This window comes from Narcine bancroftii, chromosome 1 (genome assembly GCF_036971445.1).
Source record: "Narcine bancroftii isolate sNarBan1 chromosome 1, sNarBan1.hap1, whole genome shotgun sequence".
In the NCBI taxonomy this organism is placed as follows: domain Eukaryota; kingdom Metazoa; phylum Chordata; class Chondrichthyes; order Torpediniformes; family Narcinidae; genus Narcine; species Narcine bancroftii.
Window position 1 is genome coordinate 19,214,912 of NC_091469.1, and position 24,853 is coordinate 19,239,764.

General features: G+C 38.4%; 1 long non-coding RNA gene across 1 annotated transcript; it reads left to right on the plus strand.

Moving 5' to 3' along the window:
• Positions 1 to 923: 923 nt before the first annotated feature.
• Positions 924 to 16,726, plus strand: LOC138755426 (uncharacterized). Its single transcript, XR_011352281.1, has 3 exons — positions 924 to 2,517; positions 10,621 to 10,683; positions 13,395 to 16,726. It is a non-coding gene; the product is annotated as an uncharacterized lncRNA (long non-coding RNA).
• Positions 16,727 to 24,853: the final 8,127 nt, after the last annotated feature.

Genomic DNA, 24,853 nt, shown 5'->3' on the forward strand with positions numbered 1-24,853 from the left:
TCTTTGGCTTGGCTTCGCGGACGAAGATTTATGGAGGGGGTAAAAAGTCCACGTCAGCTGCAGGCTCGTTTGTGGCTGACCAGTCCGATGCGGGACAGGCAGACACGATTGCAGCGGTTGCAAGGGAAAATTGGTTGGTTGGGGTTGGGTGTTGGGTTTTTCCTCCTTTGCCTTTTGTCAGTGAGGTGGGCTCTGCGGTCTTCTTCAAAGGAGGTTGCTGCCCGCCAAACTGTGAGGCGCCAAGATGCACGGTTTGAGGCGTTATCAGCCCACTGGCGGTGGTCAATGTGGCAGGCACCAAGAGATTTCTTTAGGCAGTCCTTGTACCTTTTCTTTGGTGCACCTCTGTCACGGTGGCCAGTGGAGAGCTCGCCATATAATACGATCTTGGGAAGGCGATGGTCCTCCATTCTGGAGACGTGACCCATCCAGCGCAGCTGGATCTTCAGCAGCGTGGGCTCGATGCTGTCGACCTCTGCCATCTCGAGTACCTCGACGTTAGGGGTGTGAGCGCTCCAATGGATGTTGAGGATGGAGCGGAGACAACGCTGGTGGAAGCGTTCTAGGAGCCGTAGGTGGTGCCGGTAGAGGACCCATGATTCGGAGCCGAACAGGAGTGTGGGTATGACAACGGCTCTGTATACGCTTATCTTTGTGAGGTTTTTCAGTTGGTTGTTTTTCCAGACTCTTTTGTGTAGTCTTCCAAAGGCGCTATTTGCCTTGGCGAGTCTGTTGTCTATCTCATTGTCGATCCTTGCATCTGATGATGCTTGACGTCCTGCTTTGCGGAAACTGCCAAAATGTTTGGCCTGGAAGTCAGCCTGAAGAAAACTGAGGTCCTCCATCAGCCAGCTCCCCACCATGACTACCAGCCCCCCCACATCTCCATCGGGCACACAAAACTCAAAACGGTCAACCAGTTTACCTATCTCGGCTGCACCAGATGAATGCACTGGTTTGGTTGCCTGCTGGTTGTGTAAAAGAAAAGGGTGTCGAAGGCAAAAATAGGCAAGATTAATGAAAGGAGCATCAAATCAGAATCAGGATTTCTTGTCAAAGTGCAAATGTGCATATTAGAGCCCTCTTACGACATTGCCTTACTTTTCTCACACTATGATTGTCGTTATTATTTTATTTTGTAGCAATGTCTTTAGTTCATTGATTATTCAGGAATCTGATGGCAGTGGGGAAGAAGCTGTCCTTGTGCTGTTGTCTTTAGGCTCCTGTATGTTTTTTTCCTGATGGTAGCAGAGTGAAGAAGGCATGGACTGGGAGGTGTGTGTTTTTGAGGATAGAGGCTGCTTTTTTAAGACACCACCTCGTGTAGATGCCCTCGATGGAGTGAAGGCTGGTGCCTGTGTTGTTGCAGGCCGAATTAACAACCCTTTGGAGTTTATTCTTGTCCTGAAAGTTGGTGCCTCCATACCAGGCAGTGATGCAGCCAGCCAGGATGCTCTCCACAGTACACCGGTAGAAGTTTATGAGAGTCTTCAGTGACATACCGAACTGTCTCAGACACTTCACACAATATAACTGCTGGCTAGCCTTGTTTGTGATTGCATCAACATGGAAGCTCCTGGACAGATGTGAGGTATTCACCTTGAAGTTGTAAATGTGAAGAAATGCAAAACAGAAAGGCAAATACTTTTTAATTCAGTGCCGAAATCTGCAGATGCTGGGGTTAAGTGGCATACACAAGAGGACGGAAGAAATTCAACAGGTCGCACAGCATCCATCAGAAGTAAAGGTTAACTAATGTTTTGGGACTGAGCACTTCATCAGGAATCAGGGAAACTGATACACAGCTGAATAAAATGTGGGTCGGGGGTAGGAGCACAGAATAACAAGTAAGAGGTAATAGGAGCATATGTGTTCCTCAGAACAGACATACTCCTACAGCCTGGAATGAGCCTGTCAGCAGCATTCCCACACCAACAACTTTGTGTACTGAAAGACCAACATGTTTTGGGCAGACCAAAGGTTATCTTTCACTGTTGATCTTCCAGCAGTTCTGGATGTTTGTGTCTGTCCCTGGGAATAGCCCATAGATGAAAGTCTTCTGTCACATTGTTGCTGATGATGAATCATGACAAGGACCCTTTCATCCTTCTCCAAACACTCTGAGAATCTGCATTCTGCAAAGAGGTGGGCCACTCTCTCCACTCCTCCATAATCATCTCAGGGACAATGTGCATTGTGGGTGATATTCTTGATGTTCAGGAAGGATCTGGCTAAGAGGGCACCTCTCAAGTCCTGGTGTTTGTTCATGAACACAAGCGATGAGGCATTCTGACAGATGACCTGGACATGTAAAGATAGAGTGAACCTGTCAGAGCTATTTACTGCATCTGATGTTCCTGATTCAGCCTTCTTTACTTTAGGGAGATTGAATGAAGTCTCACAGCAAGGACCTTCCAGTGGCCAACTATTTTAACAATGATTTATTGTTTAACTTTTGTACTCATGGAGTTCTGTAACAGGTCTACAAAATGGAAGAAAGCATCTGAAAGAGCCTCAGTAAGTCTTTGATAATTTTAAAAGATTACTAGCTTAAAAATTATTGCAATCTTCCCCAGAATATATTTAAAGCTCTATTTTTTTAAAGGGAGTGTTTAAAAGTTCTTACCTCCTCTAGCAGCAACTTTATCTTCTTCATCTTCTTCAGTCTCTTCTTCTTCCTGCAGAATCTGTTCTTGTCCCTCTTCATCATCACTGGATTGAATTCCAACAAGCTATTCATCTTCAGAAGGCAGTAATTGAAACAAATTGTCTTCCTTAGCGATGTCTTCAATCCCCTTCGATCTGCGCATGCAGTTTTTCTCATGTTTTAAGAAGGTTTTAAAATATGTCTGAAAATCCCAAACCTAAAACATTGTGAGACTTTAAAGTAACTAGCAGTTTTAAAATTCTGGCTTTGCTGTGGGTGTAAGGTACCCAGTTGTCAATTTTCTTTTACTTGCAATTGTGGCTTACTTTGGCTATCCCAGGTAATACCTCTCATAATGTCATTTTCAAAATGTAGGGCTTGGCCTGGGAAATTCATGCTAGCTTCCATCAGTTCCTGTCATTCAAGGGTGGCACCTTTGGTGTAGCAGTTAGTGCAATGCTCTTATAGCACCAGTAATCAGGACAAATATTCAAATCCCATGCTGTCTGTAAGGAGTTTGTACATTCTCCCTGTATCTGCATGGGTTTTCTCCAGGGGCTCTTGTTTCCTCCACTACCATTCAAAATGTACCAGGGATCTAGGTTAATTGGGTGTAAATTGGGTAGCATGGACTCGTGGGCCGAAGTGGTCTGTTAGCATGTTGTATGTTTTTTTTAAACATTTAATCAAGCTCATAGATGAAGAAGTGATATGATAATGAACCAGAAAATGCTAACACATTTAGAAGATCGAATATCATTTGTGGTGAGAGAAAAAAGCAAACTTTTAAGCTGTTAAACAAGAAAGACTGCAGGCGCTGTGATTGTAGTGCAATGCACAAACATGCTGGAGAAACTCAGCAGCTCGCGCAGAATTTATAGGAAGTAAAGGGCAATTAACTTTTCAGGCCTGACCCCTTCATCAAGGCATGAGCGAAAAGCAGACAGACACTTGAACAAAATGATGGCAAAAAAGAGTTGATTAGGCAGGAAGGGACAGGGGGAGGAGTACTTAGTAAAAATACTTGCTAACTGGGGATATCACGTGATGATGTAGAATCAGGACGTGGGAATCTGGCTCTCCTGAAAAACAGTTTTTAAAAAAAAGTATAGAGACAGAAAATTAAATTATAAGAAAGTGTACAAGAATTGACAGAGAACAGATATTAATGCCTCCTAAGAAAGAAAAGAACATTGTTGGAACATCAGGAACACTACAGAAAAATGGCAAGATCAAGATGGAAGGCTTAACTGTAATGAAAGTCTCTACCCATTTGACGAGCGCTCAAAGGTGGACATGCAACGAACTGCAGTGCCATTACTGCTCCAACTACAGAGGAATGACGAAGAGGAGCAAGATGCACAACTGTGCAAATGCGAAAAACTGCATGCGCAGATCGAAGGGGATTGAAGACATCACTAAGGAAGACAATTTGTTTCAATTACTGCCTTCTGAAGATGAATAGCTTGTTGGAATTCAATCCAGTGATGATGAAGAGGGACAAGAATAGATTCTACAGGAAGAAGAAGAGACTGAAGAAGATGAAGAAGATAAAGTTGCTGCTAGAGGAGGTATTAAAGTTCAGAGCAAACTCAAGAGCAACTCCTGAGACATCTCTTATAATGAAAGAGCTCAAAATTAGATTGGATATTAAAAGTCAGATGTGAAAACTAAGAGATACTATGAAATTGTAAACAGAATGCAAAAAATTGAAGATATGGATGATAGAGTTAAAAGTGTGGAATATGGTGTAGAAATGGTGCAAGATAGAATGGGGAAAATTGAAAACACCACAGTAGATGTAATTATTTTTTACAGGAAACTCGTTTAATTGAAAAAAGAACATCAGAAGATGAAAATGGTCTGAGTAGGATAAGTTGCTGGCTCTTCATTTAATTCAAAAGCAAGAAGTGTGGCTATATTGATATATAAGAAACTTACAATTAAAATGCAAAATGTAGTCTCTGACCCTGCAGGAAGATACGTTATGATTCATTGTCATTTTATTTTCAGAATACTGGACTTTTATGAATATATATATGCACCCAATGTAGATGATGAAAGGTTTATACAGGAAACATTTTCAAATTTATCAAATGCACATGTAATTAGTGTAATTCTGTAATTAGTGGGGACTTTAATTTTTGTTTAGACCCAGTCTTAGACATGTCTACCAGAGTTATACTGAGGACTAGAGCAGCTAATGCAACATTATCATTGATTAAATATTTAAATTTAATAAATGTTTGGAGAAGATTCCATTTGAGAGAAAATGATTACTCTTTTTATTCAAGTTGACATGATTAATATTCTATGATTGATTTATTTTTAGTCTCTGCACAGTTTCAGGGTAGAATCCAACAAGCAGAATATAAAGCAAGAATTTTATCTGATTACTCTCCTTTAACTGGTGGATAGATACAAATCAGTTTATAGAAGGAGGTTTAATTCTGTGTTATTAAAAAGGAAAGATTTTTGTGAATTTATTAGAAAACAGGTAAGAATTTTTGATGAAACTAATTCTAACTCAGTTACAAATAAATTTATCTTATTTACATGGTCAAATAAGTTACACTTCAAAAATTAAGAAAGATTATATAAAGGAATTAGAACAATTAGAGATGAACATTACAAGTTTGAAAAAGGAGTTACAGAGGTAAGTTAGTGAGGATAAATTAAGATATTTTATTAATAAAAAACTTCATATATTACTTCATATATTACTTCAAAATATAATACTTTACAAACATATAGTATAGAAAAAACAATGATGAGAACAAAACAGATATTATGAATTAGGTGAAAGGGTGCATAATGCTCTTGCTTGGCAGTTAAACACAGAACAATTATGAAGAACAATTATTGCAAGAAAGAATGATTCTAATGTTGTTTCTTATAAACCTTAAGAAATTAATGGAAATTTAAAACAATTTTATACAAAATTATACCTGTGGAATCTTTGAAAGATGATAATAAAATAGATACATTTTAATCTCAAATCAGTTTACCTAAATTGAATTTGGAAGAACTGAGAGAATTGGACGCCCCTTTCAATCTAATAGAGGTTAGGGAAGCATTGAATTCTTTACAAAGTAATAAATCTCTGGGAGAAGATGACTTCCCACCTGAATTTTATAAAGAGTTTAAAGATGTATTGGTTCCTCAATTTATGGAAATGTTAAGACAGGCAAAGGAAAAACATATTTTACTCAAATCTTTTAAAACAACAATAATAACTCTGATTTCAAAGAAAAAATAGAGATCCATGAAAGCCATCTTCATATAGACCAATATCTTTATTAAATGCTGATTTTGTTAAGAAAAGAAAGTCAGCAGATAATGTTACTAGACTATTAAGTATTATCCATTTACCAAGGAAATGAGATTTAAGTGTAGCAATGGCTTTAGATGCGGAAAAAGCATTGGATAGATTAGAATAGGATTTCTTATTTAAAGTTCTTGAAAAATATGGTTTAGGGCAAATATGTATAAATTGGATTAATGTCTTGTATAATGGACCAAGGGCTAAAGTAGTAACAAATGGACAAATTTCTGATACTTTTCAATAAATTAGATCAAGTAGACAGGAATGTCCTTTATCTCCAGCTTTGTTTATTTTAGCAGTAAGGCCATTAGCAGAAATGATTAGGTCAGATACTGAAATTAAAGGGTTCACAATTGGTGGAGAGGAATACAAAATTAATTTATTTGTAGATGATGTAATAATTTATTTGACTGAACTGGAAAATTCATTATATTCTTTATATTAAATTATATTCTAGATTGAAAAAATATGGTATAGTATCTGGCTATGAAGTGAATTGGGATAAAAATGAGATTATTCCTCTTATTAGGGGAAATTATATGCAGTGAAAAAGAAATAACCAATTTAAATGGCCAAAGAATATTATAAAATATTTAGCGATTAGAATAGATAATAATTTAAATAATATATTTAATTTGAATTATATTCCTTTACTTTGAAAAATGGATGCAGATCTAAAACGATGGATGGATTTACCTCTAACTTTATTAGTTAGAGTTAATTGTATCAAGTTGAATGTTTTTCCAAGGTTATAATATCTTTCAATCATTGTCATTATTTGTCACACAAAACTTTTTCAAGTACTGAATAAATGGGGGGCATGGCAAGATGACGTAGAGTAATCTCGACCTCTCTTGCCGGACTTTTAAGTACCCATTTTTAACCCTTTGTTTTCAAGTTTAAACATTTTAAATTTTAGTCTAAAGTATTAAGGAACTGTTATAGCCATTAATGGTAAAAAGATTAAACCTCAAGTGCAGAAGAAATTACATTTTTGGAGTGTTGAAGATTTAGGGCCTAAACAGCTTGCTACAGCCTCAGGTTTAATTTCTTCAGTGCCTAAACCACAAAGATTGCCTGTGGGAGCTGAAAAAAAAAGACTACTACTCACCAAGAGAAGGACATCACTGGAATTACCCATTCTCAGGAGGAAGGTGTGTGTGCCCACGAAGTGGATCAATATTCTGGCAGCCTGCCGACTTTAATGGAGGGAGCACGCAGGAAGACTACTCCATTGTTTGAAATGACTCAGGCAATGTTCCAACCTGAAGAGCTCGATCTTATCTGTGAGTTTTTGAAACAACAGCGCGTTGCGGGGGGAGATCAGCATCGACCCCCTGAAGAAGTCGGGGTGCCGTCACTGGGAGTCCAGACCTGCAGTAGAACCGTTAAACTCCCTGTTGTTGAGATGCAGCAGGAGCTGCAGTTACCTGGTTCTGCCACTAAGTCAGAGAAAGCAGGGCTGAGCTTTTCTGAGCAACAAGAAAAGCAGTTAAATGCTGTCATTCAGCCTATAATGCAAGAGCTGGCTCAAATGAATGTTAGTATAAGGTCAGAATTTAATACAGTTAAAGCACGTGTGGAAGCATCTTGGAAAGATTTAAAAAAAATTTCAGTCTGCTTTTTTGGAATGTAAACAGCAAGTGGCTTCTAATACAGAAAACGTGCTGAAGGTTGAAAAATCTGTTATAGAATTGTGAGAACGTGAGGAGTTAGAGAGGAAAATAGACTATTTCGAGAATCAAAGTAGAAAGAATAATGTGAAAATTGTTGGTTTGCCAGAAGGTATGGAAGGACAAGATCCCACAAGTATTGGGGCAAGAATTTTTCTCTGGAGGCTTGGTATTGGAAAGAGCTCATAGAGCTTTAAGAAGAACACCTCTACCTGGTCAATCACTGAGACCTGTGATAATTCGATGTTTGAATTATTTGGACAGAGAAGCAATACTTCATCTAGCAGTGCAAAACGTGAGACAACGACAAGCTCCATTATTGATTCAGAATAGTGGAGTTTTTTTTAAATCCAGATTTGAGTCAATTCAGCATTGGCATCAATTTAACCCAGTTAAAGAAGTTTTGTGGCGTAAAGGCTATAAATCTACGCTATCAGGCAGTGTTGAAGATGTTTTATGGAAACTTTCAATTTTGTTTTTTTGTGGATGATCGTGAAGCAATGATTTTTGCTGATTCATTGCCAGATGCAAGAGGACAAAGACGTAGTCCACCATTGTCTCCTAAAGAAAAATCTGGTTGTTCTGGAAATGGCAGAAATAGGAGAAATGGGAATGCAAAGAGTCCAACTTCTCTGGAAATGGGGTCTCCAAGTTTGGAATCTCTTGGATGAATAGAAGAACTTTCTTATTCTCATTTTATTTTTTATGTCATTATGATATTTTGATGGCTGGGGAGGGAGAGATTCTATTAGTCATCAGCCACTGGTGGGTGATCCACACCCAAGTTTTGTTTAGGGATTACTACCTTTTGGTAGTTTTTTTGTTTGGGGGAAGGTTCTCTTTTTTTTGATTAATTTTTCTTTATTTTTTTTATTTTCATTTTATTTAGTCTTTAATTTGTGTTTTTTTTTCCTATTGGAGGCCTATTTACGTTGATTTGAGTTTTTATATAACAATATTATTAGTTCTTAGTAATATTAGTAGATATGTCAAAATTGAGATTTGCTACTTTTAATGCTTGAGGTTTAAACAGTCCAATTAAGCGTAAGCGCATTTTGGCGTACATTAAGAAAATGAAAATTGATGTTGCCTTTTTACAAGAAACATATCTGAATGTCAAAGAAAGTATGAAATTGAAGAGGGAATGGGTAGGGCATGTATATTCTTTTTTATTTAATTCCAGGGCTAAAGGTGTAGCAATTTTGATACATAAGAATTTATCTTTTGAATTACTATCAATGGAGGAAAAGGCAGGATGTATCCTTAAATTAAATTGTAAGATTTTTAGTGAATTTTGGACTTTACTTAATATTTATGCCCCAAATGTAGATGATAAAACATTTATTTCTGATGCATTTTTAATCATAAAATGATTAAAATGGTCAGGCTAATGATAACGTTTTAGTTGGTGGTGATTTTAATTGTGTTTTGGAACCCTTATTAGATAAATCTCCGAAGAAAGTTAAGAAATCTAAAATGGCAGTTCAGGTTCAAGCTTTGATGAAAGATCTTAATTTAGTGGATATTTGGAGACGTCTTAACCCGACAGAGAAGGATTTCTCCTTTTATTCAACTAGACATGAATAATTTTCAAGGATTTACTTTTTTTTTAGTGTCGGCACATTTACAGGGGAAAATACAACAAGCAGAATACAAAAGTAGCGTGATTTCAGATCATTCTTGTTACACTTTACATATGGAACTTCTGAGAAAATTCAAGTGGCCTATCGTTGGAGGTTTAATATAATGTTATTTAAAAATACAGAATTTATTGATTTTTTGTAAAAACAAATTGATGTCTTTTTGAAAGAAAATTCTAATTCTGTTCAAAGTAAGTTTGTATTATGGGACACTATGAAAGCTTATTTGAGAGGACAGATAATTAGTTATACTTCTAAAATAAAAAAGAATCGATTAAATCAGAGTCTTGAATTAGAGAAATGGATTGATGAGTTAGAAAAGGAATTTGAGAAAGATGCTACAGAAGATCAGAAAATAGAATTGTCTAAGTTGAAACTGGAATATAATACTTTGCAATCTTATCAATTTGAATGTATGATTAATAGGACTAAACAATGACATTATGAATGGGGAGAGAAAGCACATAAGGTATGGGCATGGCAATTAAAGAAAGAACAGGTTTCGAGGACTATTAATGCTGTTAGATGGAATTTGCTTATCACTTATAAACCTCGTGAGATTAATGATGAATTTTGTTCATTTTATATAAAGCTATATACGTCTGATGGAAAACAAGAAAATGGATCAATTGATTTTTTTCTATCACAGTTGAATTTACCGACATTAGAGGATGCAGATATTCAGGAGTTAGAAGTACCATTTACTGACTCAGAAATTAAAATAGCTTTGATGGAAATGCCAAACGGTAAATTGCCTGGTAACGATGGATTTTCGGTCAAATTTTATAAATTTTTTAATGATAATTTTTCTACAGTGTTTGGAGATGTATAACGTCAGGTTGGAGAACATTATGAATTACCTGTCTTGTTCTAGTGCTTTAATTACAGTAATCCCAAAAAAGATAGAGATCCTTTGAAAGTATCCTCATATAGACCAATCTCATTGTTAAATGTATATTATAAAATAATAGCTAAAATTTTAGCGAATAGATTGGCTAAATTTTTACCTAAGTTGATTCATATGGATCATACAGGTTTCATAAAGAATAGATATGCCTCAGATAATATTTTGCACGTGATTAATTTGATTAATAGATTTCGACAATCTTCAGACCATCTGATGGTGATATCTTTAGACGCTGAAAAAGCATTTAATAGAGTTGAGTGGAATTTTTTGTTTAAAAGTTCTGGAGAAATTCAAGTTTAGTCCTTTTTTTATTGGTTGGATTAAGGCTTTATATAGTAAACCGGTAGCTAGAGTATTGACGAATGGTTTGATTTTAGAACTGTTTAAATTGACTCGATCCACTCATCAAGGTTGTCCTTTATCACCAGCTTTGTTTGCGTTAGTGATCGAACCTTTGGCACAGCTGATAAGACAATATACACAGATACAAGGTATGAAAGTTTTAGATGAGGAATATAAAATTAATTTATTTGCCAATGATGTATTGGTGTATCTAACAAATCCAGATCAATCACTTTTACACTTGAAGGAGTGTTTAATACAATATGGATATAAAGTTAATTGGGAAAAAAGTGAAATATTACCAGTAAGTGAAGGAGATTATTCAGCTTATAAGAATATTCTTAATTTGAAATGGATGGATCGAATTAAGTGTTTGGGTATAATTTTGGGTGTTAATTTTCAATCTTTATATAAATTAAACTATGTTCCGTTAATAAAAAAATTAAAATAGATTTGATTAAATGGAAAGATTTACCTATTAATTTATTGGGTAGGATGAATACAATTAAGATGAATATTTTTCCACGTGTGCAATATTTGTTTCAATCTATTCCGTATTTACTTGATTTTTTTTTTTGAGATTTGAATAAAATGGTTGGGGAGTTTTTATGGAGAGGTAAATTTTCAAGAGTAGCTTTGAATAAATTAACTTGGAAATATGAATTAGGGAGACTACATTTACCACATTTTAAAAATTATTATGAAGCACCCCAACTTAAATTTATTAGTTCATTGATGAATTTGGAATGGCCCCCTAGTTGGGCCAAAATTGAGATGGCAAATATCTCTGAATTTGAAATACATCAATTTTTGTTTAGATGGAATATAAATTTGTTACAGCAACATAATGTGTCTATATTAAAACATTCAATGAAGTTATGGACAAAGAAAAAGAAAATGATAGGTTCTAGGGGTGAATTATCGGCTTTGACTCCATTGTATAATAATCAACTTATTTCTTTCTCATAATCGAAGTTTATTACATTGGAGATTTAAAGGTGTGGAAAATTTGGGAGATTGTTTTAGAGAAGGTAAATTTTTATCTTTTGACCAGATGAGGGACAGTTATGGTATTGATAAGAACTCTTTGTTTCTTTATTATCAAATTCGATCTTTGGTAAAACATGTGTTTGGTAGAGATATGATTTTACCTGAAATGACTAAATTTGAGACTTTTCTTATGAAGGTACCAGAGAAGGGTTATATTTCATTTATGTATCAAATATTATAGGATGGTATGGATAAGAAGGGTTGGGATAAATCCAAAGGTAAATGGGAAGTGGTTATCAGTTTTATTTTTTCTGAGGATGATTGGTTAGATTTTTGTTATGATAGTGTAACTAGACTGATAAATGCATGCTATGCAATGATTAATTATAATTTTTTTACATCAATTATACTTAACACCTGAAAAACTAAAAAAGTATGGTTTTCATGAATCAGATTTGTGTTTTAGATGTGGTAACTCTGTTGGAACTTTTTTCAATGGGGTTTGGTCATGTATACAATCTTTTTGGAAGAAAATTCAATTGTTTCTGGAATACCTGAATAAGATTAAAATACCTTTAGATCCGACGGTATTTTTATTGAGTAGTTTGCAACCTCTGAATGGTTTGGGATTAGATAAATTTCAACTTGCTTTTGTATTCAAATATTGATTAATAATGGAAAAATTACATATGTTTCACATGATAACTATAGTTTTATTATTAATAAGTGGTTTCCATATTCAGAATATTTACATTTTGATTTACATTGATTAGATTTTAATATATATACTTATTTTTTTTTTCTTTTCTTTATGGCTCTCCTTAGGAGGGTTGGCTGAAGGGGAGGGGGTTCTTTTTTTTTCTTTCTTTTCTTTCTTTTATATATATAAAAAAATAATGTTCATATTTATGGTTTATTGTTATATATATATATATTACTTATTATCTGTGCTTTGAACGAATAAATAAAGTTTTTTAAAAAGTACTGAATAAATACATAAGGATGTTTCTTTGGATGGGTAAAATGGCAAGGGTTTCATTAGAAAAATTAACATGGAAATTTGAATGGGAGGGCTACAACTTCCAAATTTTAAAAATTATAATATAATGGCACAAATGAGAATTCTCTTTTTTTGAGGAAGGAGAGAAACAAACATAGATTAAAATAGAGATGTGTAGTGGGCCGAGCAGTAGCGGTCCAGGATGGGCTAAATTGCCACAGTGTACTCACCCGAGAAGATGGTGTGGGCCCTCTGAAGTCTTGGGACAGAAACGCGCACTGTCGGGATGCTTTGTGGACATGTTGTGATGTCACTTCCGGTTTTGGGCTTCTGTGGCAGACGCTATATTGGTGACCCTGACAGGTTCCAATGACATTGGTAGCCATGTAGGATGCCTCATTAGCTTCAGATCCTATTAATGCTCTGGGGGTTCATCTCCCACACTTTTGGGCTTACCAACCATTGGCTTGGCTTCAACTAGCTGAAGCTCAATTTAACACGAGAGGCATTGTCTCTGAAGATACCAAATTTTGGCATGTGGTTAGCACCCAGGATTCCGCTACAGCTATGAAGGTGAGCCAATATCTTGACAACTTCTCAGCGGACCGGAAATATATGCAGTTCCATTGATTTTTACTGGACACACTGAAGCTCAGCAAGCATGAGCATGGTATTTGGTCCTGACTTTGTGGAGGTTGGGTGATGGAAATGATTGTGTTTACTAATGGCCACACTGTCTGACTCCATCCAGCACTTCCCAGACCAGTCATGGCTAAAAGACTTCAGGAATTTATGCATATGGTGCCATTTTATCACCGCTTTGTTCCAGGTGCTGCTTACATATGGTGCCCTCTGTTTGTGTTGCTCCAGGGCAGGCCTAAGGACATTCATTGGACCCCAGAAGCTGATTCTGCATTTAAGGTGGCAAAGGCTGCGCTCATAGTTACTGCATTGCTGTCGCATTCTATACAGATCATAGGCCTCTGACATTGGCCTTTAAGAACATTTCTAAACCGTGGACCACCAGACAACAGCGGCACTTATCTTTTATCTCAGAATTCAGCATGGACATCCTGCACTTGGCAGGGAAGACAAACTTTCTGGCTGACGCATTGTCCCGACCCTCCATCTGTACACTTAGTGGTGGCCTCTATGTGGCAAAATTGGCTGAAGACCAGTTGGCGGATCAGGATGTGCAGAGTTATCGGACCGCAATCGCAGGGTTGAAAGTGATAGATTTTCAACCACACCCACAGGGCCCCACGTTATTGTACGGCACTTCCACTACTCTAACCCGCCTCATTCTCCTACTATCCTGGTGACGGCACCTATTTGACTCCATCCATGGCCTTTCCCATGCTTCCGTTAGAGCTATGGCGTGCCTCATGTCCTCTGGCATGTGCTGAGAAGGGATGTCACACTGTGGGCCAGATCCTGTGTGGCCTGTCAGCAGTCCAAATTTCATAGACATACAAAGACACCAGTGCAAAACTTTTCTCCCATGGAGCGCTGGTTCGATCAAGTGCACGTCGACCTCGTTGGTCCTCTATCAGTAAGCATGGACATGAGATATCTGCTCACTGTGGTCGACCGTCTTACACAATGGCTGGAAGCCATTCTTCTCTCCACCAGTGTTGCTGAAACCTATGCCCGGGTGTTCCTCAACCACTTTGTGGTGAGATTTGGGGTTCCCACACATATCATTTCAGATCATGGGGCCCAGTTTACATCATCCTTATGGACTGGTTTGACAGATTTCTATGGAAGCCAATTACATCGTACCACTGCCTATCACCCTCAGTCGAACGGGTGGGTTGAACGATTCCTCATACACCTTAAGTCCACCTTGAAAGCCAGACTCATAGCCCCTATTGGATAGATCATTTGCCTTGGGACCTACTGGGGATAAGGACTGCGCTGAAGGAAGATTTGCCCGTTTCATTAATGGAAATAGTTTATGGTGCTTCTCTGACTGTCCCAGGTGACCTGCACTTTGACTGACCAGACGCGGATTTTGATGAGTTTAAACTCTCCTCCAGCGAGTCGCCATGATAACCTGCCTTCCCATGTTCCTGACGACCTACATTCGGCAGACCACATATTTGTCCATCAGCAAGGACAGGGCACTCCACTATGAAGGCCATATGGAGAACCTTTCAAGGTTTTTTCAGCGTGACGGCGTAGTGTTCAAGATATCATCCTTATTAAATTTAAAGCCCACACACTTGGACTTAGTATTACCTGTGCCATATCTGTCTCTAAGGTGCAGAGGTTGCCCTCCCAAACAAATGTCAAACAAACAATTTGTGCATGTCTTAACGATTCTGCGGGGGTTGTGTAGCAGGTTGAGCAGTCACGGCACGGGATGGGCCGACTCACCATAGCGTACTCACCCGCGAAGATGGCGTGTGGTAGACACTACAGATGGATAAAATAGGAGAGAGAATGTTGAAGATTTTATTTATAAATGGGACATGAGATGAATAACTGGAGATAAGGATACTCCATTGCAAAAACATTTGATTACAGTATGGGATAAAATAAATGTTGAAATGGGAATGAGGAATAATGTAATTCATCAAATGCCATTGACACAGAATAGACTTATACCATTTACAATGAATAATTGTTTGTTTGACATTTGTTTAATTCAAAAGGAGTTAAGAAAATAATGGACTACTTTGAAGAGAGAAAATGAATGAAATTTGATGAATTAAAAAATAAGTTTGCAATACAGAGTAATACAATATTTTGCTAATATAAAATAAAGGCATAGTTATGTGATAAATTGGGTTCAATAATGTAATTACCTGAAAGGAATGAGATGGAAATTTTGATTGGTAATAAATTTGTTAAAAATTATTTCAGCTATGTATGCATTATTGAAAAAAGGAATATGAAAACAAGGTATTGACAGATATAGTCAGAGATGGAAAATAGATTTAAACATTAGTATTGGAGATAATAATTGGCTAGAACTTTGTCATAATAGTATGACAAATACAATAAATGTTAGATACAGATTAGTACAGTATAATTTCCTATATCAGTTGTAACTTACCCACAGAAATTACATAGACTGAAATCAAATTTATCAGATAAGTGTTTTAGGTGTATTCAAGAGGTAGGTACATTTTTACACTCCAAATGGTCATGTTCAAAATTGAAACCATTTTGGATGGAACTAGGAGCATTTCTAGAATGGGTTACGGGAGTTAAATTCCCTCAAGATCCTATGCTTTCCTTATTAGGTAATATATCCAGGAAAAGACCAAAAAAAATGTTTTTTTTGAAAAAGAATTTGTGAAAATTGCATTAACAGTTGCAAGTATATGTATAGCAATAACATGGAAATTAGATTCGCATTTGGGATTGGATAAATGGCATGCTGAAATTCGTAGTTGTATTCTTCTCGAGAAGATTCCATATAATTTAAGAAATAGATATGATTTGTTCTTGTAGATTTGATGTCCATATTTACAAGTTGTAGATGTTAACTTATAAAAGACCTCTGAGAACCTTATCAGCTCCTTGGAGTTAATTAATTAATGATTAAAATGTCAAGGTACAAGTCTATGAAATTATGAATTCTATGTTGCCCTGCTGTAATGGAAGATTCTAACCTGTTTTTTTAAACTTGCAGCTCTGGGTTCTGCAAGGCTGAGAACCTGCTTGTGTTTTAGAATCAGCAGACATATGCTAAATTCTACCAAGGGGCCAGAGATGCTGTTATCTGGCGAAAGGACATCTGTGTACCAAGAACATTTAATCTTCCTTCTTGTTTTGGTCACAGACTGTCAGAGGCCTAGCCTTGATGCAAAATAAACCATTGTATTCAAAGTGATAAGCTGAAAATTATGTTATTCATTAATTAACCTAGTATGCTAGATTGCTTGCTTATTTTTCTTGCTGTGCTGGGAATAGGTGCTTGGGTAAGCAGTTTTTGGGTAATATAAGCCAAGGTCCCACTCCTGAAGTCTGAGACTCTCCGAGAGGTGGCAACATCTCTCAGCAAGAAGAAGAACTTCTGGAGTCCAGCCAATGTCCCGGTCAGGGGAGGTGGAGAAGTTGCTACCGGCGCCTTGACAACCAACTACAAGTATGCAGTCGTTGCCTCGCTTCGGCAGTTGGGACCAGTCCAAGCGTTGATAAGTATAGTTGGGAAGGGCTTGCATATTGTAGTGTGAAATCAGCTTTTGAATTTGTAATAAACATTTGTATAAACTGAACTGCTCTCGGTGTGTGTGTGTCTATTTTCTTTTGGTAGCTCAAACACTGTGACCAATCTAAAACGAACAAAATGAGAGGTATAAGTTTACCCAAGACACCTGCTCAATGAATTTCCTGTGTGCTCTCTCTTAATTTCAATTACTCTGCAATGGCCCATGGTGTGTCCCATAACATCGATACCTCAGGCCTGCTGATTTATGCCAGAGCTCTTCTGCCAGATAAGCTACAGCAGGCGAAGGCAGAATTTACTTCCATTGAGGAAATGGTTATCCTTGGGCATTGCCATTGCACATGGTACTCAAGAACACTGGTGGATGGAGACCCTGCGGTGATTACTGCAGGCTCAATAACATAACTATGCCTTACAGATTCCCTATTCCTCATATACAAGGTTCCACTGCCCATCTGCACAATTGCCATGTTTTAATCAAAGCCGATCTCGTCAAGGGATATCATCAAATCCCAGTCCATGCTGATGATGTTCCTAAGACAGCAATGATTACTCCTTTTGGGCTTTTTGAATTCCTTAGGATGACATTTGGGTTGAGGAACGCTGCTCAAACATTTCAGCGGCTTATTGATGCTTTGGGCAGGTATTTAGAATTTGCCTACATATAGTTATATGACATCCCCATTGCCAGTCAAAATGAGCAAGATCACTACCTGCACTTGCACTGGCTGCTCCAATTGCTGGATGAATTCAGACTTGCCTTCAACCCTAGCAAATGCCAATTTGGCAGGTAAACCATCGACTTCCTGAGGCACAATATCACAGCTGAAGGTGCCTTTCCCTTATCCACCAAATTGGACGCAGAATGTGCCTTTCCCAAACTTATCATGGTTAAAAGACTGCAGAAGTTCTTAGGCATGGTGAATTTCTATCACCGTTTCATTCCAGGTCCAGCAGCCATTGACATTCTTCGACCATTGTTTCCGCTCGTCGCTGCAAAGCGCAAGGAAGTTACTTGGATCACAGAGGCAGAGCTTGCGTTCACAACTGCCAAAGACGCTCTGGCCAACGCAGTGATGTTCGAACTTCCTAATCCCACCACCGCCCTGGCATTCACTGCTCCTCCGATACAACAGTGGACACAGTTCTTGAACAGTCCATAAATGGCCACTGCTAACCCCTGGCTTTCTTTAGCCACCACCTAGAGCCATTGGAAATGAAATACAGCACATTTGATCGAGAGGTGTTGGCATTGTACCTGGCAACACAATATATCTGTTATGTTTTAGAGGGCCACCATTCCACTGCTTTCATGGACCATAAGCCACTCACTTTTTCCTTTTGCAAAATATCGGACTTGTGGTCAGTCAAGCAGTAACACCACTTGTCGTACATTTCTGAATTCATAATAGTTATGCGTCATGTCTCAGTGAAAAACAATCTGGTCGCTGACGTGCTATCCATACCGACAGTGCATCATATCCAGGGTGGCATTGATATCTTTGACTTGGCCAGTGCACAGACTAAGGATCCCAGTGTTCAAGCATACAGAACTGCTATTACAAACCTGGACATATAACAGGTGGCACCACAACTAGGTGGGCCAACTCTGTGACATATCTTTGGGCTACCCAGGCTGGTAGTTCCAGCATCTTGGAGGCAAAGTTTTTTTGATGTCATTCATAACTTGTCTTATCCCTCCATCTGGGCAACTGTCCAGCTCATGGCAACTAAATACATATGGCATGGACTTAAGAAAGACGTTGTGCAATGGGCCCGGACATGTACCCCCTGCAAAACCTCCAAAATTCAGCGCACACCAAGGCACCTCTCCAGCTTTCCCTGGCAGTACTTCAGCGTTTTGAACATGTGCATATAGACCTGGTCAGACCATTGCCAGGTCAGAACATGAGGTACATCCTACCTATCATAGACCGATTCATCCCCTGGCCAGAGGCCAAACCATTGCCATCCAGCGACACTGAGAATGCACCTGAGTGTTCATTGCCAATTGGATCTCGAGATTTGGAGTTCCTACACATGTCACTTCAGACTGCAGAGCGCAACTTACCTCTGCGTTATGGACTGCTCTTTCGTGCTTTTGTGGCACACAACTGCATCACTCTACAGCATACCACCCGCAGTCCAATGGTCTTGTGGAACGTTTCCACCAGCAACTGGATAGATGAGTTGCCATGGGTTATGCTGGGAGTGTGCACTGACCTGAAAGAAGACATGCTGGCATTATTCATGGAGATGGTTTATGGCTCGTTTCTCTCAGTTCCGGGTGATGTTCAGTTCTCATCTGACTCCTGCTTTTCTGACCTGGACATGCTTCAGCAGCTTTGACACAACGTTGCTGTAAGGAAACGTATTCCAAACAACTGGCATGGAACCCTCAAACCGCATGTGTCGCCATTTCTCTTCGACACTGACTTTGTATTTGTGCGCAGATAGGCCCCAGGAACACCATTGCAATAGCAGTATGATGGCCATTTCCATGTGGTAATGAGGGACGGGGTTGTGTATACTTTAGACATTGGGGGTGTATTCACAACTGTTTAGTGCGGAATGTTGACCCTACTTCCCCTATTCTCTGCCCCCAGCCCAAGAGACGTCTGGCCAGTTCATCTGTTTTTGGTGACAATTCTAGGGGCATAGTGTAGCAGGCAGAGCAACCGTGTAGTGGGCTGAGTGGCCACGAAGCACGATATTGCAAACCGTCACTGGGGTGACTGGGGTGCCTCGCTGAATGGACATGTAGAGCTGCGGGCCGGGTCGCTGCTCACTCATCTGGGCAAGGAACTATGCACAGGCAGTGCTGCAAGCTGAGTAGCAGTACACTGGACCATTGTGCCTCTTTCTAGAGGGTGTGGGGCTCCCATAGTGTTTACTTGAAACACGCCAGCCCCGCCGATTAGTGGCAAGCACATGGTAACGTCACTTCCGGTCTCGTGGAACCCAGACTGGGAGGGATACAAAAGGAGGAAGCAAACTCAAACAAACAGTCTTTAGCTGACTAAACCTGTGTATGTGTATTCATTTAGTCGCTCTACTGGAATAGCCACTATATATTCTGACGGTGGTATATGATTGCTATGTTAATACAGGTGTGGAATTTAAATAAAGTATTCAAAGAAAAAGTAGCTTCTAACTGTTTTCAGTTCTGGTCACCTCATTATAGGAAGGTGTGGAAGCTATGGAGAGGAGATTTACTAGGATTTTGCCTGAATTGGAAAATGTCTTATGAGGTCATGTTAACAGTGCTGAGACTTTTCTCTTTGGAGCATAGAAGGATAAAAGGAGACTTGATAGAGGTCTACAAGATTATGAGAGGCATAGACAGGATGGACAGCCAACATCTGTTTTCCAGGGCTGCAAACACCAGAGGACATGTGTACAAAGTGAGGGGAGAGAAATCAGGGGTAATTTTTTTTACACAGAGAGTTGTGGTTCCTGGAATGCCTTGCCAGGAAGGTGGTGGAGGCTGAAATAATGAGGGAATTTAAGAAACTCATAGACACAAGGATGAAAGAAATATAGAAGATTATTGGTTAGGGAGGATTTAGTACTTTTTTTTAAAGTTCCTTTTTTAGGAATAAATATATGGGTTGCCGACAGTCCTCTACCGTGCTGTATTGTTCTATGTTAGTTTTAGCCAAAAAGCTTTAATCTTGCAATATATATCTGTACACCCACACCAGATGTATGACACTTTTAATATTGACTTTTTCATTTCAGATTGCTTAAGTTTTTTGCATATTTTAAAAAATCTTATTTTAATAGGCTGTTTGCAGAATTAACTTGCATCATGCTACATTATCATCACCCCTGAATTTCCAACTCTCCAGGTTATTCCCTTTTCCTCTTCCCAACTGCAGGCTGGAACAGGCTCACTAATAGTTGTGAACATAATGTAGTCCATGTGCAGAAGGTCAGTTTACCTACATGTGTTATCAGATATTTCATCTGCCAAGATTCATCCTGTAATAGTAGAAGAGGACCTTCTAAAATACCTCTGGACCAAATGGTTCATTTAAAACCCTTTACTCTTTGACCACTAGCAGTTCAGTTTGGCTCTATTCCATTCAAATGTGATGAAGTCTGCTCTCAATATTGGTTCAAGTAAATCCATGAACCCACAATCTGAAATACATTATTCACAATCCTTGTTTTGATTTTTAATTGCTTTAATTCTCATAGCTGGACGTGATAGAAAGAAGGAAGTAAAATTGTTTTCAGCAGATTCCATAATCTCCAAATATCCATAAAACAAAAGCATACATTTTTGTCTGATTGGTTACTGAGTTAATTAAAGCAAAATGGGTCAATCATCATTATTCATTTTCATTTCTTCCCCAGCTACCCTCAGGGTTTCAGTATTCTATAACAAGATATGTTCTATCTTACCAAAAGTTAATTGGAATTTGTGCAAAAAATATTTAGTTTGAGCCTCAGGCATGTTTATTATGACTTTTTATCAGTTTGCTTCTTATAATTAATATATACTATGGGATTTTGAAAATAAATGTATCCCTCCATTTATTTATTTCTTTTTCAATATTTTTATTGAAATTGAAATTCCTCGTCGAAAAATACAGAGGACTTAAAGATGTATATTAAAAGTCCAAAAAATAACTCATTGCATTTTGATCATACCAGTTCATCCAAGGTTCCCCTCATTCTCAATCAAACAAATTATATTACAGTAATATTTTATTATTATAAAAAAGAAAATCTAAGCCCACTACCCAAAAACAAAGCTCTTTGGTAAAGGGAGGGAAAAAATTATTTTATCAGGAGTAATAAATTACATTATTAGTCAACACCTCTGCATTAATACCAAATCAAAGATTTTGAAAGTAATTCAAAAAGGGTTTCCCACAGAGTTTGAAAATTTAAATTCAAATCGGAAATTGAGCATCTAATCTCTAAATTTTAACATCACATAGCCATTGAGCATGAGCTTCCATTTAAATTTTAACAAGGTGTCATTATTTATTTATCTTTAGGTTATTTTTGTTCTCTTTGATTTTAACAGTTATGCTCCTGTGGTGTAGCAACCCCAAATATTTTCTATTCATGATGCTGGTATTCATTTTCTTTAGGTTGGCATACTTTCAGTTTATATTCCAATCCATTAACTTAAGTCTCTTCAGTCCAAAATCTATTTCATTTCAATAATTCTGGTTTTTTTATCCTTTGTTAAAAATTTTATTAATGTCACTTTAATGAAATGTAGCCTGCAGCTTTTTAAAAATTCACATTGGATTTAGTGTCTCAAACAACCCCTATTAGTTAGTTATTCCCTAACTTTTTTAAAAATCTTGTTTTATTCACATGGGAGCCATGGAAGCATGATTATGTTACAAGATTAGTTATACACAGATATCATTTCACATCTTACAAATGACTCAATAAATTTGAACACAATAAATTAAAGAATTCTGGAATATGGATCCCACTACATTACAGCCAATTCCCTTCCTAATTTGTGTTTTTCTCTTTAGTCATTTCTGATGCATAGTTGGCTAGAAGTGCTTCTTCCGAAATTATTAACAAATGTGATTTGGTGTCAACAATTATAACTAAAACATGCCAGTATTTGGAATCATGGATCAATAATCTGGATTCAAATAAACAAGGCTAGTTCAAAGATCATGTGTGCGAGGAATGGAATACATGGATGTCGAGTGCAGAAAATTCATTTACAAATGGCGGGGCAATGCAGGCTGCGTCACTTGATATGCTCTGTAATTTCGTGCCTAAGGCATGGGACAAAGTTAAATAGAGACTGTGATAAAATTGTTTAAAAAGTGCAGTATCTCTTGTGCAATTGATGGCACGGAAGATGATTTATTGTGGGACACTGATGATGAAGCTGAAACCGCCTCATCAGATACAGACTGGGAACCATATGAGTGAGAATATGGATGTGCTTGCTGCTGTCTTTGCTTCAGATGATGATAGAAAGAGTGATTTTGAAGGGTTCTAATTGTGTTGTTTTCAATAAAAATCTCAATGAAAATCTGGCGCAATTGGAGTTTTTCAAAGGTTAACTTATATGCTGAATCAGTTTTTCAAAGGTTGAACTTATATGCCAGATCATTGTGGATTGGATTTTGAGCTGAATTTAAGTTTTCAAAATTATATGTAGCATACAAGTCGACCCCAATTTTATGAGAGATTATTTGGGGTTTAACGACTTGACTTGTACTCCGAAATATACGGTAACTAGTGACCTACCGTGGACATTCAACATCTCTTCACTTGTCAGGAAGCTGCAACAGTGACTGCACTTCCTGAGAAGACTGAAGCAGGCATGGTTACTGCCCACCATTATGTCAACCTTCTATAGGAGCTCTATCGAGACCTTCCTGGCCAGCTGCATCCAGTGTTGTACAGTTGATGCAGAGAAATGGATCGGAGGACAATTCACAGGACCATAAAAGTGGCAGATAAAATCACTGCAGTTTCCCTATTCCCCCCCCCCCCCCACTCCCCTTCCCCCCACCATCGACATGATCTACTGGGACATTGTATCATTCAGCTGCACCCATCAGGGAAGAGCTACAAGAGTATCAGAACCTGCACCCCTAGGCTGAGGAACAGCTTCTTCCCACGGGCAGTGAGAATGCTGAAAGACCAAAATATCTGCTCATACTAAACATCCGAAATGCTCATTTGAACAAAACAATATTTATTTATTTAGTTAGTTAGTTATAATACTTGACCTGCATATATATTATTTCTCTGTGTGTTATGTCTGTTTGTATGTCTGCATGTTTTTGCGCCAAGGACTAGAGAATGATGTTTCATCAGGTTGTACTTGTACAGGCACACAATCCTTTATCTGGACTTCTAAAATCCAGAAAGCTTCAAAATCTGGCAAGTGGGGAGAGACAGCAGCCCAAGTCGGGCGGGTGGGAGACCGGCAGCGCGTGTTGAGCGGGTGAGAGGGAGGGACTGGTAGCGTGAGTCGGGGGAGGGGTGGAGATCGGCAGCGCGAGTCTGGCGGGCGAGGGGGGGAAGACCTGCAGTGCAAGTTGGGCTGGCAAGGGGGAGAGACTGGCAACGCAGGAGACCGACAGTGCGAATCGGGCCGGCGAGGGGGAGAAACCTGCAGCACGAGTCGGGCGGGCAGGAGAACGGCAGCACAAGTCGAGCGGGCGAGAGGGGCAGACCGGCAGCGTGAGTCGGGCAGGCGGGAGACCAGCAGTCCAAGTCGGGCAGGTGAGCGGGAAAGACCGGCAGTTTGAGACGGGCGAGCAGGAGACCAGCAGTGCAAGTCGGGCCAGCGAGGGGGAGAGACCGACAGCATGAGTTGGGTTGGCGGGAGATTGGCAGTACAAGGCGGGCGGGCGAGGGGGGAGACTGGAAACGCGAGTCGGACGAGCAGGGGGGGGGGTGGGAGACAGCAGCATGACTAGAAGGGGGAGGGGGTGGAGAAGGCAGCGCAATTCGGGTGGGTTTAAGTCTGCTTTCCAAAATCCGGAAAAATCCAAATTTCGGACCCCACTGTCCCCCAAGGGTTCTGGATAAAGGATGACAATATACTTGAGTTAGCTTGATTTGAAAAATTACATCATTTTTGTTGAGCAATAGCTGAGGAGTGACTGCCATCTGCTGGTCAGAATTTAAAACATTTCATTAGAACAGTTCTGATTGAATTTGAACATGTGTTGAAATTGCTTTGAGATTTCATATTTAACAAGCATTATTTTCAAAAGTACCAGTATCCTTTTTACATCGAAAGCATTTGTCTAATTTGCATTCATTAAGCTTTAATGGCGTAATATATAACTGATGTATGAAATTATATTTTACCATTCTATATTTAACATTTATTGTATTTTTCATACTATCATAATATATCTGAGCCCAATTTCTATCACTATATGTCAATCTTTTTCCCACCTCTGTTTAAATTTTGAGAAATCTTTCTTTTTAACTTCTCTCAAAAGTAAGAGATACATGACTAATATAAATTGTTTAAGATTTGGATTAGTTATGATTATGTTTTTCAGTTGGTTGTTTTTCCAGACTCTTTTGTGTAGTCTTCCAAAGGCGCTATTTGCCTTGGCGAGTCTGTTGTCTATCTCATTGTCGATCCTTGCATCTGATGAAATGGTGCAGCCGAGATAGGTAA